Raw genomic sequence first — 17,286 nt, 5'->3', positions numbered from 1 at the left:
CTGTTCCTTCCACTTGGGCCAGTTGCCTCCCAGTCTTATTCTCCTTACCAGAAAAGTCAGGGAAGAGGCTGAGGGAGAAGTTTATGCTCAGAGCTGGTGCCATGTCCCTTCTGCGGCACCCTCCTGGTCAAAGCAGTCCCAGGCTAGGCCAGACTCAAAGAGAGGAGAGAATGACCACACCTGTCAAGGTAGGTGTACTTGTCTCCTTCCTATGGATTAGTAGATCGAGGCTCAGAGAGGTGAAGTGTGTAGAGTTACAGAACTTGTGAGACAGAACCAAGCTTCATGCCTGGGGTGGTAGCCTGGTCTGCGTGGATCTAAAGTCTGCACTCTCTGCCCTGCCACCCGCCTGTCTCACTCCGTGTGTGCCTTGGCAGAGCCATGGCTCAGGACTGACTTCTAACTTCAACATCTAACCTAGTGGTTCCCACCCTGGTGGCAACCTCACCTAAACACTTCAAAATCACAAGTTCTGGGCCCTGCTCCCTGGACTTCGGCTTGAAATGGTCTGACGTGGAGCCTGGACATTGGGAATTTTTAAAGCACTCAAATGATTTTTACTGCAGCCAAGGGCAGAGGACACTAAACAAAAGAGGTTCCCTCCCTGCCTGTGGCCTGTGTGGAGAACCTTCCTCTGGACGTCCTTCCCTGACCCTAAGCATCTGGCTCCAGCCCTGCTTCTGTTCCTCCCTCCAAGTCAGTGGGGAAGAGGAGATTGCCACCTGGCCAGTCAGCTCCTCCCACGGAGCATGGAGGAGAGACGTCCTGCCCCTGTGCAGGGAGAAGCTGGAATAAGTTGCCACCACCAGAGCAAATCCAAGGCCTAGCTCTGCTGCAGGACTGGGGACACAGGTTCAAATCTCAGCTCTGCCACTAACTGGTTGAGGCTTCTTTAATCTACAAAATGGAATTAATAATGACCACCAAGCTACTTACTTCACAGAGGGTTTGCAAGGCTCCAAAGAGGAAATGAATATAAGAACACTTTATAAAGAAGAGCAAGGGGGTACCTGGGTTGTTCAGTGGTTGAGCATCTGCCTTCAGCTCAGGTCATGATCCTGGAGTCCTGGGATCAAGTCTTGTATGGGGCTCCCTGCAGGGAGCCTGCTTTTTCCTCTGCCTGTGTCTCTGCCTCTCTCTGTGTCTCTCATGAATAAATAAATGAAATCTAAAAAATAAATAAATAAAAAGTGCAAGACTTTTACTTGGAAAACTGCAAAACATCTTTAAATGACTTAAATAAATGAAAAGACAGCCCATGTTCATGGATTGGAAGACTTAATATTGTTAAGATTTAAAATTGCTAATATTGTTGGTGCTGGGCAAATTGACCTACAGATGCAATGCAATGTTCAGTTTAAACAAACTCTCATGGGCAGAGAATCAGAAGGCAACTGGATGTTGAATAGGAGATGCATGTTTTTTCTCCACATTTTAATATCCCTGAAATCAGTGTATCTTATAAGTGAGGTTGTGTTGCAGTCTAATTGTCACAGGGCCTCTCCAGCTGGAGCCTTCCTCATGGGGTTATGATGAGTCTTCCCAGGCCCTACCCCACCTCCCCCTCATTTCCAGGGACTCCTTGGGTTCCCCACCCCATCTATTACCCTGGAGCTTACCCAGCCCTTTGCATACACCGGGGAGAGATCTGTGTGTAGGATGGTGTGCATGATGGGTAGGCTGTGTGCCTGCCTGCACATGTCCTCCAGGTGGGGTGCAGTGGGGGTGCGGAGCAAGAAGAGGGTGGGCAGGGGCTGGCTCACTCCACACCATCCCATTTGGGCATATAAGTCCAAGAAAGCCAAAAATTCTAAATTTGATCCTGGACTTCTAGGTCCCTATGAAGCTTATTTGTCAAGGTAAGAGGCTGGAACATAGTTTCATTGTTTATGAACTTGATTTATAACTTTTGAATGTGTAGACATTGAACGCATGGGCCTGGGCTCTGACGGTGTTCAAGTAAGGTCTGCCAACCCCGTCCTCTGAAAACACCAGCTTGGGAATTGGTACAGGCGGCTTCCTTCGCTGAAGCACCCTCCTCCATGGGTCTGCCTGGCCAATTCCAATTTTCCCCTCAAGTGCCAGCTCAGATTCCTGACTCCCCTGGGGCAGATGGAGGCTCACAGGGACTTGGAACCTTCCTCTAGCTCAGCACTCCTTCGCCAGTGCTGCAGTGCTTCAGTGACTGTGGGGAGGCCTGGCTGTCAGGAGGAGCCATGAGGCCCTGACCTTGGCCATCACCCCTAGAATCTCCAGATCCTGGCATAGATGCTGCCCAAGTGAAGGCACAAGTATCACCCTGCAGTTCATGGCCCACCTGAGCCCAGGTGCTTGAGACACTCATTCCTCCAACCGTAACCGTGCACACCGATCACTCAGGCTCTTGTTAAAATGCAGATTCTGACTCTGTGGGTCTGGGGCAGGGCCTGGCATTCTGCATTTCCCACCAGCTCCCAGGTGATATCAATGCCGCTAGTTCAAGAATCACACTCCGAGTAGTGAGGCTTGAGAGCTCATCAGCTTCCAGAAAGACAAGCTCGGGAGATATATTGCCCTTAGCCAGTGCAAACTGTGGGTGATGTGGCTCTGAAACCAGATGGCAGCTGCCCTGCAGGTCCCACAGGAGATTCCTGAGCTAAGTCCTCAGTGAAGAGAGCTGCTCAGGGACTCTCACACGAGGGGCTGTACCAATTCCAGGCTGTGGCATGGTCTCAGGAGCACACAGGATGGAGCCCTGCTCTCAGGCTCCACACTCAGCATGGCCCTGACTTGCATGGTGTCCTCAGGCGAGGCACCTCCTTCTCCTGGGCCTCCAGAGGTCCTCATAGGTACCATCTGCCAAAAGAAAGAAGGGCTGGTGTAAACAGCACTCACCAGCTGCCAAACACTGTTCTATGTGCTTCTCTTGTGCCAATACCTTTCATCCTTATGGCGCCATCCACATCCCTCGGAGTGGGCACTAGTCTTCTTATCAGCATCTCACTGATGAGGACACTGAAGTCCCAAGAAAATGTCTAAAGGTCACAGGATGCCATAAGGCCCCAACCAACTTGTTACTTGGCCTCTCCAGTGTGGGAAGATGGAGGAGTGAGAGTGTCTCGAGCCCCTGGGCTCAGGTGAACTGCAGAGTGATGCACGTGTCTTCCCTGGGTAGCATAGGTTCCAGGACCTGGAAATTCTAGGGGGTGTTGGCCAAGGTCAGGGCCTGGTGGCTTCTACTGTCAGCTGGGCCTCCCTACAGTCACTGCCGCAGTGGCGAGTGAATGCTGAGATGGAGGAAGGCTCCAGTCCCTGTGCCCCACTGGTAGGCCAGTGAAAAGGCGTGGGGCCCATCCCACTCACCCCACAAACCCTGAGGCTCCTTTGCAGACACAGCTGAAAACCTCTCTCAGATGCACCCTCTGGAACCCCACCCTGATGGGCAGCCTAGGGCCTCCAGAGCAGGGACTGGCGAACTTCTCCTGGGTCTGGTGGGGCCTTCAGCTGGGAAAGTCTCCTACTGATAGATTTGGGGCCGCCACATTGTTTTAAAACAGTCCTATTCTGTGGCACCCCAAGCTCCCCCCAGCCATGACCATCCCTCATTGTATTGTCAGGGTCTATTCCTCCTCTAGCTTCTCCCCTAAATGGTGCACTCTCAGACACAAGGCCATTCTCCTCTTTCTTGGATCCCCAGCTCAGGTCCTGGCACACAGAAGCTGCTGGACCGACCTGCATCCACTTTCCATTAGACGCGCTCCTGGGCAGCGGTGACGTTTCCAGATCTTGCCACCAGAGGGCAGGGGCACACAGCAGCTGGAGCGCTGGCGGAGCCGGGCCTCCGTGGGGCGGGAGGGGTGCCTCAGACCCCAGGGTCCGGCCGGCTGGGGCGGGGAGCCTCTCTGCACTTTCCCCCGCTGACTCCAGCCTGGGCTCCGGGGCCTCCCCCCTTCTCTCCTCCCTCCTCCCTCCCCTCCTTCCCTCCCCTCTTGCCTCTCCAGGTTCCTGGCTCAATCTCCACCTCCCAAAGTCTGCGACTTTGGTCAGACACCTTCCTCTCTTAGTTTTCTCATCTGTGAAATGGGAAAATCACGTGCATTTCTGCCCCCTGGGGATTTGGGTTCGCCAGCGCAGGGCTTTACTTGTCACCCTGGGGCCTCCTGCCCCAGCTCTGGTGCCAGAAGTCTCCAGGCCTGCTGAACCAGGAGGGCCACTCCTCCAGCCTCAAGGACACAGGACACAAGGACATAACCGGTCTGCTCTGTTCCCGAACAGATGAGCCAGAGGAACAAGTGGATGGATAAAGGTGTCGGTGAGAAAAATTCATGAATTGTTCAGAGCATTTGTAGCAAAGGGACTTCCGTACCCACTGCCTGCAGAACCCTAGGGCCTTCTTAGGCTCCTCGGAGCTTGGCTTCAACTGGAGTCAATCGACGGCCTGTCCCCCTTCGAGGCTCCTTGTCTCCTTGGGATTCCCTACCGACAGCGGCCCTCGTGGACCTTTGTCCTTGGTGGTGGCCGCTGTCCTGGGGAGGCTGGGGGGAAGGATTTTGAGACCTGTGAGGGTTTCCTTGTTCTGCTGCAGGACCAGCCGGCCAGCTTCAGAGGAAGTCATTGGCCAAAGGGTTGGCCAGAGGGGACCCTGCATGCTCCCCAGGGAACGGGGGATGATGTGACAACCCACAGACAAACCTCCGAGCCGGGTCCAGAGTCTGGGTGACTCCTAAGCTCCTGTCCTCTCCTGATGCTATGCTGCCTCCGCAGAAAGGGTTTCTGGGCGCGCACGGAAATGAGATGTGTCATAGCAGCGGGTTCTGGGTCGCGGCTGAGCTCACCGCTCTTAGAGCCAGGCCTGTCTCCCTCTCCGGGCACTGGGGCCGCCTGCAGGGACTTGCCCGTTGCTGACCCAGATTTCCAGGCCACTCTGTCAACACCTCCGGGGCAGGGCAAACGTGGCTTCTCAGAGGCCTCAACAGAATCCGTGACCAACATCACAGGGACCCAACCTGCTGGGGGAGGAGAGGTGGGGGAGGGGGAGAGGGAGGCCCTGAGGTGGGGGAGGAGAAGGAGGGGAGCCCCCTGCACTGGGGGAGGGGAGAGGGAGTCCCCTGAGGTGGGGGAGGGGAGGAAGGGAAGTCCCCTGAGGTGGGGGAGGGGAGGGAGGGGAGTCCCCTGAGGTGGGGGAGGGGGGAGGGGGCTTCCTCACAGGGCACAAATGGCTGCCATGGGCTTCCTGGTGGGTGCCTGGCTCAGCCTCCCCGACACCCCGAGGCTGTCCTCAGGCATGAAGGAAGGACTCCTCCTTCTAACACTCCTCTCAGTGAATAGAGAGTAGGTAGCAGCCAACAGAGGCATTTGGGGGCACAGAAGATGTAAGAGCCTGGGGCGGAGGGCGCCATTTGTGTCTGGGGCTAGTTTAACTTTGTGACTCTCCCAGTCCCAGGCCCCCGGCCTCCTGCTGCCCCGGGGTGACTCAGAGCCTCCCCGTTGCTGCCGCGCCCCCCCACCCCTCCACCGCCCCCAGCCTCGGCGCAGCCAATGCTCTCGGGATGGCTGATCTTGTTGCCGCGGCCTAGAAAACTCTGCCCCTGGCTCGGGGCCCCAGTAGCTGAGCCAGGTTGAGGCCTGCATCACAGGGCTGTGGCAGGGAGGCGCATGCTCAGGAGCTGCCAGAGGCTGTCCGAGCCACAGGCCCCTGCCCTCCCCGTGGCCTCCCTCCGGGCCATGACATCCTCCGGCTTCTCCCAGGTCTCCTCAGCCCGCGGAGTCCCAACAGCCCCCGGGCTTAGTGCCCCCGAGCAGGTGGGGGCCCGACGGGCCAAGGCAGCTGCCGCCCCCATCCCCTTTATAAGAGCTTTGTCCGATGGTCCAGGATGCAGGTGGTACTGTTTAGATTTTTCTTGGATTACAAACACCCAAATAAAATTCTTCACAAAAAATTCCTGGGCTCCCAAAAGGACCCGGGAAGACCCCGCTTGAGAAACATTCAGAGAGCAGGAGTCAGGGCCTGGGGACTAGCCCTGCGTCTGGTTTGCCCGCCAGTTGTCCAAGTGCCCACCGTTCTCTGAGCCTCGAAGGCTCCTTGCAGCTCAGGCACCTTTGATTCCTCTGACGCATCCCAGGCGCCGTGGCCCCTCAGACACTGGGCTTCAGGGGCTGCCCGGCAGGCTGGCCACAGGCAGGGTCCTCTCTGACCAAAGGCTGGGCTATAGGGCTGGGGGGTGGAGGGCCATGAGGGGGGCTGGAGGGAGGGGCAGGGCTTGCCCAGGGCTGGGGGGAGGGGCAGGGCATGCCCAGGGCTGGGGGGAGGGGCAGGGCATGCCCAGGGCTGGGGGGAGGGGCAAGGCTTGCCCAGGGCCGGGGGGAGGGGCAGGGCATGCCCAGGGCTGGGGGGAGGGGCAGGGCATGCCCAGGGCTAGGGGGAGGGGCAGGGCCATACCCAGGGCTGGGGGAGGGGCAGGGCATGCCCAGGGCTGGGTGGCGGTGTCTCTGCCTAACCTCTGCTGCAATGTCCCCTGGCTTGACCGGAGGACATGGGTACCCCGGGCCTCCTGGCTCCCAGCCAGACCTCTGGCCGCTCCAACCACAAGCCACTCCAAGGCCTCCGAGCCTCAGAGTCCACAAATGTGAAACCTCTGAGAACCAGGCCATGAAGTGGACACACAGGGTGACGGCCTCTTAAGGGAGCCAGGACTGATGTATTTGCTACCTGCCTCCATCCCCTCTTCTTAACAGCTCCCCGTGTGCAAGACGAGAATGACCCCCACACGCACATGGGACACGTCCTGGTGGCACCACAGGAGCCAGCCACCTGCTCCCTCCTAGAGTTTGAATTCTGAATGAGGCCCAGAGCGAGTGGACATCGTGGGCCAGTCCTCTTGGGAAGCGAAGAGGCAGCAGCCGGCCTGGCTGTGTAGACTCCGCGTCAGTCGTGTGTCCTGCTCAGAAGCCTCTAGAACCACCTTGGCTTCTGGCCATGCCTGAGCCCTGGTCCTCTCCTCTCCTCTGAATTTGTCTCTGTTACCAGTTGAATTGTGTTCGCCCAAATTAGAATATTGAAGTCCTAACCCCCAGGACGTCAGAAAGGGACCTTATTTGGAAATGGGGTGGCGACAGATAGACTGAGTTAAGATGAGGTTCTAGAGCAGGGTGGGACCCTCATCCAATATGACTGGTATCTTTAGAAAAGGGGACATTTGGATACATATTGGGAGAGCACACTGTGACCATGAAGACCGCGTCTATGAGCCGAGGAGGCCCCCCCTCCACCCCCAGCACACTCTCCCCCAAAGCCCTCCAAAGTAACCAGTGCTGCTGACACCTGGACCCTGGGCTTCTGGCCTCCAGAACTGAAATGTGAGAAGAACGAGGTAGGCTGAAAGGATTCTCCTCAAGGCTGCTCCAGAGAAATCCTGCCTGAGTTTCCAGGCTGCCAGCCTGCAAAATGCGGACTTGCCAACCCCCACAACCATGTGACACAATTGCTTCAAATACACCTCTCTGTCTCTGCCTCTCTCTCCCTCTCTCTAGCTCTCTCTCTCTCTCTCTCCCTCTCTCCTAGCCTCGTCTGTTTCTCTGCAGAACCCAGATACAGTCTCTCACATATCCTTCCGATAAATTAACATTTGCTTACATTAATCAAAGTTTCACCTCTTGCAGTCAAAAAACTCTGATAAGACAGAATGAAAGGTTTTTCTCTTTTGATTTTTTTTTTTTAAGATTGTATTTATTTGACAGAGACAGAGAGAGAGCACAAGCAGGGGGAGTAGCAGGCGGAGGGAGAGGGAGAAGCAGACTCCTTGCTGAGCAGGGAGCCTGGTGTGGGGCTGGGTCCCAGGAACCAGAGATCATGACCTGAGCCACCCAGGCGCCCCTTGATTGAATTTTTTTTTTTAAATGCTATTTCTTAAAAAAGTGTTAATCGCTAAGGCTAAGAGCTTGTTCAATCATGGAGAGAAGAGAAAAGAAACAACGGGGATAACTGCTGGCAACATCCCTCAAACAGTCCAAGGAGCTTAGTTAACACAACTTGAGACTATCTGGCCAGCTGGCGAAGCCACCCCCACAGAGGAGCTGACTACATCGGCTGGAACAGTCTAAGGCCATTAAGTATCCAAGTGCTCCAACTCCCATATTCCGATTCCATTTTCATCAAGTGGACTTTGGCTTCCTAGAAACAAAAATGCACTAATCACGTCTGTGCAAAAAGTTGGTCTGTAGGACATTCATTTCTCAATAGAAAAGGATATGTTGACATTTTATATGAGTCACAGGAACTGGGTTGGTACGACTCCTTCTGTGAGAGAAGGATCCATTATGGCCAGTTGACAAATCTGGTTTTGAGCCTGCAGGACTGGTGGTACCCAGAGGCCCTGGTGGGTAAGTCCTTTAAGGCTGGGAGGACCAGGCCCTGCAGCAGCCTTTCTGGGAGAGAGCAAGCCCATCCGTTTCCGCTGCACACTGTCCCTCCCTGACCTGCCTGCACTGGCTGTTAGTTCTACGTTCCTTCACACCGTAGGAAGAGCTTGAGGACGGGCTTTGTAGAAGGTCCTGGTGTGGCCTGTGCCACACACGCTGCCTCTCACCACCATGGTGCAGCCAAAGATGAATCTTAATGGAACTCTGAATAAATCACCTCTCCTCTGAGAGTCTCCCCCAAGGGGTGGAGCCCCCTGGTCTCTAGGCTTCCCCAAGGAAAGTCTCCCATGTTCTTTACTCACTTACCACTGCGTGGCTTCCTCCAGAGTGACACTCCCTCGAGCCCTTGCACAATCTCATTTTTTTCTGTTATGTGACCTGTGCCCACTGGCCTCTTCTCCCCAACCCACCACCTTTGTTTAGCCTCCCCTCGAGCTGTGGTGCCAATGGCCCACCTGGACCAGGAGCCGTCATGGAGAGCTATGGACAAACAGCTTCTGCTCCAAACCAGAGCTGACCCCCAGGCCCGACCACAGGAGGCACTGCTTCTGCTGCCTCAGCGCAGGGACACGGCCTGCCAGGCCTATCCAGCCCCTCCCACACCTCCATCTCTCCTGTCTCTGACTCCATTGTTCTGCTCCTGCGGTGCTTGGAGCTCCACTACCCACCACCTCCGACCAGCTTCCTCAGGCCCGCTCCTCTGGGATGTGTCCTGACCCTACAACCTGAGGCCTGGCCTCTGCGGGTGGTCCCGCCTGGTCACCCTGCCCCAGTCAAAGCCCCAGCTTGTGAGCCCTCTCCTGGCCAGCCTGTCACACCCACCTCGGGCTGGCCTGGCTGTCACGTGGGGCCTCAGCCCTCCACCCTAACTTCTGGCTCAAGCCCTGTCTCTGCTCAAGTCAGAACCTTGGCTCCAAACCCCAAGTCTGGTTCTGCCTTTGACCCCGGGATGGGTACCGGTCCCAGGCCGGCCGATGGGAGAACAGTTAGGGCCCAGCTCCCTGCACAGCAACAGATTGGGCCCTGTGCATGTCACCCACAGTTCCCCTAGCCCCCGGAGGATGATGAGGGCACAAAGACAGACAATAGTGAGAGTTCACAGACTGGAAGCAAAGGGAGGCGAAGCGACCAATTGAGCAGCACCAAAGTTTTACACAAGGGCCCACAGAGCAAGACAGCAGTGATAAGGTCAAGTGTGCCCTGCAGAACCACTGACAACTCTTGCAGCATGTGAGGTGGATGGAAGCACAGAAGCCTGGCATTGAGGGGATCCCTGGGTGGCTCAGCGGTTTAGTGCCTGCTTTTGGACAAGGGTGCGATCCTGGAGACCTGGGATCGAATCCCACGTCGAGCTCCCGGCATGGAGCCTGCTTCTCCCTCTGCCTGTGTCTCTGCCTCTCTCTCTCTCTCTCTCTCTCTCTCTCTGTCTATCATGAATAAATAAATGAAAATAAATCTTTAAAAAAAAAAAAAAAAGAAGCCTGGCATCGAAAAGAGGGGAATGGAGGGGAAGTCTTCATTCAGGGAAATGACCCCCAGATGTTCCCCCACCATGTAGCCAGGAGACTACCTTCCATTGGAATCTCGCGAAAGGGTCTCTGGAGAAAACTGAGCCCAAGAGGCTGAGGCTTCGAGATGGGCTGGGAGAGCAGTGGGGATAAAGTCAGAGTGGGGGCCTGCGGAGGTCCGAGGAAGAACCTGGCTGGCCCTTGCCCCCTTCCTCAGTTTTGCTGCCTGCAGTGGACACTCCCCCCATTCCACCCAGATGCCCTGGGGCCCTTGGAGTCCTTCTGGGTGCACCTCCTGGGCATCTGCTGCTTGAGCTTCTCGTGGCTCAACCCTGCAGCTTGGCCAAGAGCTCCAGAAGCCACTTGGTGGGCATTCGCTCAGTCCCCAGGGTGGCCCTTGGCTAGTGACCGGCTGGTGGCTGTTCTCCCAGGGCAGCACCAAGAAGCTGAAATCGCCAAGAGGCCACAGCGTATAGCAGGCAGCCCTGCTCCGCCACTTCCTGGATGGGAGACAATGAGTCAGTTAGTCAACCTCTCTGAAAAAAAGAAACAAGTAATTCCTGTCGAGTGGATTAGCAAGAGTGCAGTGGGCGAGCACCGGGCCTTGCACAGATACTCAGAAATAGTGGTTGATGTTCCCGCACCCAATGAGATGGTATAACTAAGAGACAAAAGCCTCCCACACAGGCCATAGGCTCACCCTGACCCACCCAGAATGGGTGCTGCCTTAACGATCTCCCTCCTCTAGCAAATCCTGCCTGGAGAACCCTTGGGATCTGTGGGTGAAAACCAGGGGCTCACAAACCCCCCAGAGGAAAGGTCGCTGGCTCCTGGGAGCACAAAGGGACAACAGGCTGTCTGGGGCCAGCCTGGAAACACGGAGGAAGACAGGGACTAGGCTGCTCAACATCCCTGGGGGAAGGGAGGGGGTGTCCAGGTGTCCCAGCCTGGATTCCCCTGGGGGTTGACTTGGGAAAGGCACAGGGCAACCTGGCAGGTGCTCACGTCTGCAGCAGGTGTCCTGGCTTCATCCGCCCTAAATTAGTAGATTATAGGAGGGGACTGGGGTGACGGGCGAAACTGAGTAGACAGGCAGTTACCTGGTTAATGGGGGGGGGGGGAAGCACACTCAGCCTCGCCCACACACTGACAGCGCAGCACACAACGCCCCCCTGCCCACGTGTGGATCAACGTTTGCTACTCTTTAGGATACACCGACCCTTATTTCTCCATGTCTGGGCTTCCTACCCGGGCAGGGGTGCATGTCATTCAGGGGTGAACCTCCTGGTGCAGCTATAGGTGCCTGGGGAGGCTTGCTGCGTGGACGTGGACAGAGGGGTGGGTTCAGGTAGTGGTGGTGCCGCTCCAGCGAGGAACCTCACTTAGAGACGCTCACGGTAGTGACCAGAAACGTTTCTCTAAAAAAGAGCACACTTAATGATCTTTGAAGCAACCTCCAAATAACGAGCGGGACTAATAACGGTGCGCCCCCTCCTTTTCACGTAGAAACTTTGAAGGGCATTTCTAACATGAATATTTGGGAATATGATATTCGAATGTGGTGTGAGTGGGGTTTTGGTTTTGTTGTTGTTGTTGTTTCTATCTTAATGAAATTGGTATGGGTTTTGCCATGCGGAGAACTGTGTCTCTCTTTCTTTCTTTCTTTCTTCTTTCTTTCTTTCTTTCTTTCTTTCTTTCTTTCTTTCTTTCTTCTTTCTTTCTTCTCTTTTTATTTATCTATCTATCTACTTATTTATTTATTTAGGACAGTGTTTCTGTTTTGGAATTCACGTCATTGATTTTCTCAACAAGTGCCAAAAGCTCCTCTCCCCAGATGTGGCAATGTTGGGAGGACATACGGGGTTTTTCCCCCTTCCCTCATCTCCCCCCCTGTCATATGTGAATAGCAGACAAGCTGATGAGGCAGCCAGAGCTCTGAATTCTGGTCCTGGCCCCTGATCCAGTAGGATGTGACTTTAGTAGCTCATTAACCACTGTGAACTACAGTTTCCTCTTGCATTAAATAGACCCGCCTCGCTGGGTTTTTATGGGAACTAAGTGAATTGATGTTGGTTTATACTTTTCCAACTGGGCCATGAATTCACTTGAAAAAGTTCAGAAACGTACTGAAGGCTCATGAAGCCATAGGATAAACATGTCGCTTTGCCAAAGTGTCAAAGATCAGAGGAGATATGATTTCATATTCAAACCAACATGAATTTATAACGGAGAATGGTGTTAAAAAGTTAGGAATTTTAAGGATAAAAACTGAGGCTTCAAAGAAACTTCAAATAGGGAGCTCCTAGCTCCAACCTCCGTGTCTGATCTCACCGCAGCTCAGATTCTTCCCTGGTATGGGTTGGACTGTGCCCTCCACTCCCCAAAGATATATCCTGTGAGTGTGACTTTACTTGGAATAGGGTTTTTGCAGATGTAGTCCAGTTTAAGATAAGGCTGCGAAAGTGGCCCCTAAATCCAGCATGACTGGTGTCCTTATAAGAGCACATTCCATGTAAAGTCAGAAACAGGGAGAGAGCCATGTAGCAGAGACCAGAGTGACAGCTGTAGGCCACGGGATGACAAGGATTGAGGGCCAGAAGCTGGCAGGAGGCCAGGAAGGATTCTGCCCAGAGTCTCCGAGGACGCGTGGTGGCCTGACACCTTGATTTTGGTGTCTTCTGGCCTCCAGAACTGCGAGGGACTACATTTCTGTTGTTTTAAGCCTCCTGGTCTGTGGAACCTTATTACAGCAGCCCTAGGAAATGAACAGACCCCCTGTCTTCAAGAATGTGTGGGAATCCCTGAGGTTGGCCAGAGGGAGCAGGAGACTTATTACTAAACCAGGCATCCGCCTGCATTGGCTGTGTGACCGTGGACAAGTCATTTCACTACTTCGCTACTCAGAGCTCCATTTGTGTCTCATTTGTGCCTGGCCTGTTCCTGGCAGATGCTCTCTTGTGTCACTGTTAATGTTTGCTGTTCCTGTCCCGCTGTTAGATTCCATCAGCAGAATCCAGCCCCGGCCACCACCTGAGGGAAGCTGGGCCTCAGGGTGGCAAGGCCCCATATGCTTCCCGATTAAGGTCCTGGAGGAAGGATGGCAGCTCAGGCTTCGCCCTCAGGTGCCTGGCAGTGAGGCCACAAGGATCTTGTGGCGCAACAGCTCAGAGAAGGTGCCGACCAGACTCCCAGGGCCCTCTGTCTGCCTCAGCCACCAGGACTGAAACGAGCGGAGGGGCCTTCAGACCAGACCCCAGAGAAGTTTCTTGTGTGCCCTGCCCATGGGGGCGGCAGGATGTCCATACCAGCCATAGGTGCCACTGGGTGCTGAGTGCCTGCCTGTTCTCAAGTCAACCAACTACGCATGAGTGCTCAGGGAAGGCTTTCTCCAGGAAGTGGGGTTCCAGCCAAGCTAAGGAGGGGTGGCTTCATTGATAGGATCTGTTTACCTGTCTGTGTTCTCCATCATCACTGTAACTCAGCACAAGGCCTAGCGTGGAGTAGGTGATTGGAAAATATTTGTGGAGGTGAATCAAGCTAGGTGGAAGGAGACAGGAAGGTGATTTCTTCTGTAGGAATGACTCCAGTGAGGTCTGAGTGGGAGCACTCCAGGCATCAGCAAGAGCGGTGCCTGGGAACATGGGACCGAGAGACTGCGGGGCCCACGGCCTTTCCCACCCCATCCTGATGGAGACTCAAAGGCATTCTGAGACCAGTGCCCCCAGCACTGGCCCTACATTGCCTCCTCTTCCACATGGAGGTGGAAGGCTGTTTGGAAAGATGAGGAGAGGAGGCTGGGAGTAGGAGTCCTTTTTTTCCCCAGACAGTTCTGTAAATAATCCAGTTCAGTTTTTCCTGGATCACACCCAGACCCAGGAGCCCTGCCGGCCAATCCTCATGGCCTGTGGCTGGTGAGCAGCAGGGGTGCAGGTGCATTTTCTGTAGCTGTCTTCCAGTGGGAGGGCGGGCACCTCTGCTTGGATCCCCTGGTGCAATGCTCTGGTCTCTTGGTCGGAGTTTCAACACTTAGGTTCTCCTGAGAGATACTTGGGGAGTGCAGGCCACCCCACTTCTTCACTCACTGACCGTGTCTTAGGAGACCTGCGGACAAAGTTCTCATCCATTATGTACTGGCCTAACAGCTTCCGTGTCAGGACTCGCCTCTGACCCGAGACAGGTGCCTGGTGCTGTGGAAGATGATCCTGTACCTGCCACTGACCACTTCCCAGGCCGGGTGGGGCGGCCACAAGCGGGCAGCCGCACAGCACAGGTGTGTGTCCCAACGAGGGCACCCGGGGGCCCCTGAAGGGAGACACCTCCAGACAGCAGGGACCGCGCTCCTGGAGAAGAAGCCACGGCTGCCAGAGAAGTTCATAATGTTAACAGCTGCCATGTTTAGCACCTATTAGGTGCCAAGAGTTTACATCCCTGTCTCCAATTCTTAGGGAAACTCCAGGGTATAAATAATTATCTTCTTTTTTTAAAAAAGACCATTTATTCATTCATGAGAAACACAGAGAAGCAGAGACACAGGCAGAGGGAGAAGCAGGCTCTCTGCAGGGAATCGGATGCGGGACTCGGTTCCAGGACCCCCGCCGGATCACAACCTGAGCCGAGGGCAGACGTTCAACCACTGAGCCACCCAGGTGCTCTAATGAAAGCCCAAGGCCCCAAAAGATGGCAGAGCTGATCACCCCAGGCCTCCCTGCCTCCCAAGCGCACCCTCATCTCCCACCCACACTGCATCCTACCTGGTGGCCTCAGAGTTGGTGCAACCCTGCGCAGGTCTGGGGAGGAGGGGGAAGGGGACAAGGAGGGAGAGGCATCAGGACCTGTAGGAACAGGACCAATGAGACCTTCCCCTTCCAAGGGCTAATGCCGTTTTTCCCTGGAAGGAGGCCCTGCGCACCCCGGTGGCCTGTCCCGGCAGGGGTAGGGTGTCAGGACAGGCAGACTGGCAGAGTGAGTTTTTGGGTCCGGGGCCCCCAAACTTCGGGATCTTCAGATCCGTGGGTCAAGGGCCTTTGGTGCGATGACGGCGTGCGGCCACGAGGTGGCGCCCGCACCCTGCTCGCAGGACCGTCGGGGACCACCCCCCCACTCCCCACCCCCGCCCCCGCAGTCCTCCAGGAGCCTGGGGGCAGGGCTGGGGCGCAGAGGGGCATCCCGGAGGCCTTCAGGGTGCCTGGGCTCAGTGAGCCCGGTGACTGACGGGGAAAGGACCCTCAAAGCCAGGGAGCCCTAGGAGAGCCTGCGGCGAGAAAGCGTGTCTTGCGGACACGGTTCCCGACCCTGATAGGCCCCAGCCCGGATTTGGAAGAGAGGTCTTAGTTTTAAATCACAGTTCGTCGTGATGCCTTGTTCTTGTCATTTCACATGCCCCAGTGTGGCTCAGAGAATATTCCTAGGTCTGCGGATGAGATCCCAGAGAGACAGGCCTTAAGAACCAGGGTAAGGGGCACCTGGGTGGTCCAGCGCTTGAGCGTCTGCCTTCAGCCCAGCGCGTGACCGGGGGTCCCGGGATCGAGTCCCACATCGGGCTCCCTACGAGGAGCCTGCTTCTCCCCCTGCCTGCGTCTCTGCCTCTCTCTGTGTGTCTCTCGGGAATAAATAAATAAAATATTTTTTTAAAAATCTAGGGTACGGAGTTTCTTCAGGACAGGAGAGACAGGGAGCCTCGGAAAGGCTCCATGTGAGGGAAGGATGGGGGAAACCACAGGTGACTAGGAAGAAAGCTGTGCCCTGAACTGGGGGGGCTGGATGGGGAAGGGGGGCAGAGAGGAAGTTAGCAGAGACTGTGCCCATCGCCCCTTCTCCCCATGCCCTTTGGTCCGCTGCCCAGGATCATTACTAGCTCTACATCCTTCTCTGGTGGCCACACAAGGACACTTCCTCCCAGGTCGATGCCCTGCACCAGCCCTGAGCACAGCCTCGGTCTTCCTCTGGAAGACTTCCTTCCATCCCATTCCTTCAGAGCTCTAAGAGCGCGCTGATGAGCCCACCAGCCAGTCGGTGCCACTGCATTAGCCGGTGACGTGTGCACGCCCAGCACTGTCCGGCGGCGGAGGGTGTTTTAACAGGAACCTCCCGCATTCACTGTCCCAGTCCAAAGCAGTGACCAGTAGTGAAATGTCAGGCAGAAGGGCCAACCAATAGCTGGGGACGACCAAGTGTGGGAGGGAGAAGCCTCTGAAGTGCCTCAAATCCTATCAGAGAAATAAGCCCACTGGAATCGCCAGTAAAATCAGCCCCCTTTGATCAAGGGCCCTTCTCTGGTTCCCAAGGCCATCTGCTGCTTAATTCACGGGGACAACGTGTTGGCCAGTTGGCCTGGGGTTAGCATTCAGCTCTGTCCTACCCCAGATCCTTGTACTGAAATGGGAAGGTGACTACAGTTTGAACTCGGAGCCAGGGGCCGTTTTTGGCTCAGTGAGACGAAGTAAGTCACTTATTCAAGGTTCTGTGATAAATCTTAATCGCAGCCAGCTCAGAATTGTGTCTCTGTAGGTCTAAGACCAATGGTTTATATACATGCCTTTTATAAGAGGAAGTCTTGTTCGTTATTTGCCATAATAGTTTCAGACGGAGGAGCAGATTAGGTCAGAATTACTGGCATTTGACAAAATCTAGTTAAGCCAGTGTTTTGTTTGCAAAGGATTTAACCGGGATGCTATTAATGCTTTAGCCAGCGAACACTTTGAATATAACACAGATGCAGTCTCAAAAAAATAATAAATCTTACTCCTAAATGTTAAAAAAGAAAGAAAAGATGCTTTTACGTGGCAAGTATAAGGGAAGTCAAAATGACATATTAGGGGAAAGTATTTGTAATATATATCAAAGATAAAGGACTAATATGGTTAATATTTAAAGATCTCTCTAGGGGATCCCAGGGTGGCTCAGCCATTTAGCGCCTGCCTTCGGCCCAGGGTGTGGTCCTGGGGTCCTGGGAACGGGTCCTACATCAGGCTCCCTGCAGGGAGCCTGCTTCTCCCTCTGCCTGTGTCTCTGCTTTTCTGTGTGTGTGTGTGTGTGTGTGTGTGTGTGTGTGTGTTTCTCATGAATAAATGAATAACATCTTTAAAAAAAAAAAAAGAACTCTAAAATTTGAAAGAGGAGCAACTGAGTGGCTCAGTTGGTTAGGCATCCGACTCCTATCCTCAGCTGACGTCTTGATCTCACCATTGTGAGTTCAAGCCCTGCATTGGGCTCCATACCCAGCATGGAACCTACTTTAAAAAAAAAGAAAAAAAAAAGTTTAAAATTTGAAAGACCCAAATTCCAATAGTGAACTACATAAAAAACCATGAACATGAAATAAAATGGCTCTGAAACATATGAAAAGATGTTCAACTTCACTCATCATTAGAGAAACATACAT

The 17,286-nt window shown here is 54.5% G+C and overlaps 2 long non-coding RNA genes across 2 annotated transcripts; one reads left to right on the top strand and one right to left on the bottom strand.

Moving 5' to 3' along the window:
• Positions 1–2,503: 2,503 nt before the first annotated feature.
• On the bottom strand, positions 2,504–4,852 carry LOC140601774 (uncharacterized). The gene is made up of 2 exons (XR_012004844.1): positions 4,672–4,852; positions 2,504–2,835 (listed from the first exon to the last, which is right to left on the bottom strand). It is a non-coding gene; the product is annotated as an uncharacterized lncRNA (long non-coding RNA).
• On the top strand, positions 4,055–7,492 carry LOC140601773 (uncharacterized). The gene is made up of 2 exons (XR_012004843.1): positions 4,055–4,291; positions 6,715–7,492. It is a non-coding gene; the product is annotated as an uncharacterized lncRNA (long non-coding RNA).
• Positions 7,493–17,286: the final 9,794 nt, after the last annotated feature.

The sequence above is a fragment of the Canis lupus genome, chromosome 12 (assembly GCF_048164855.1).
Source record: "Canis lupus baileyi chromosome 12, mCanLup2.hap1, whole genome shotgun sequence".
Classification (NCBI taxonomy): Eukaryota; Metazoa; Chordata; class Mammalia; order Carnivora; family Canidae; genus Canis; species Canis lupus.
This window is presented reverse-complemented; position numbering and strand designations above follow the sequence as displayed.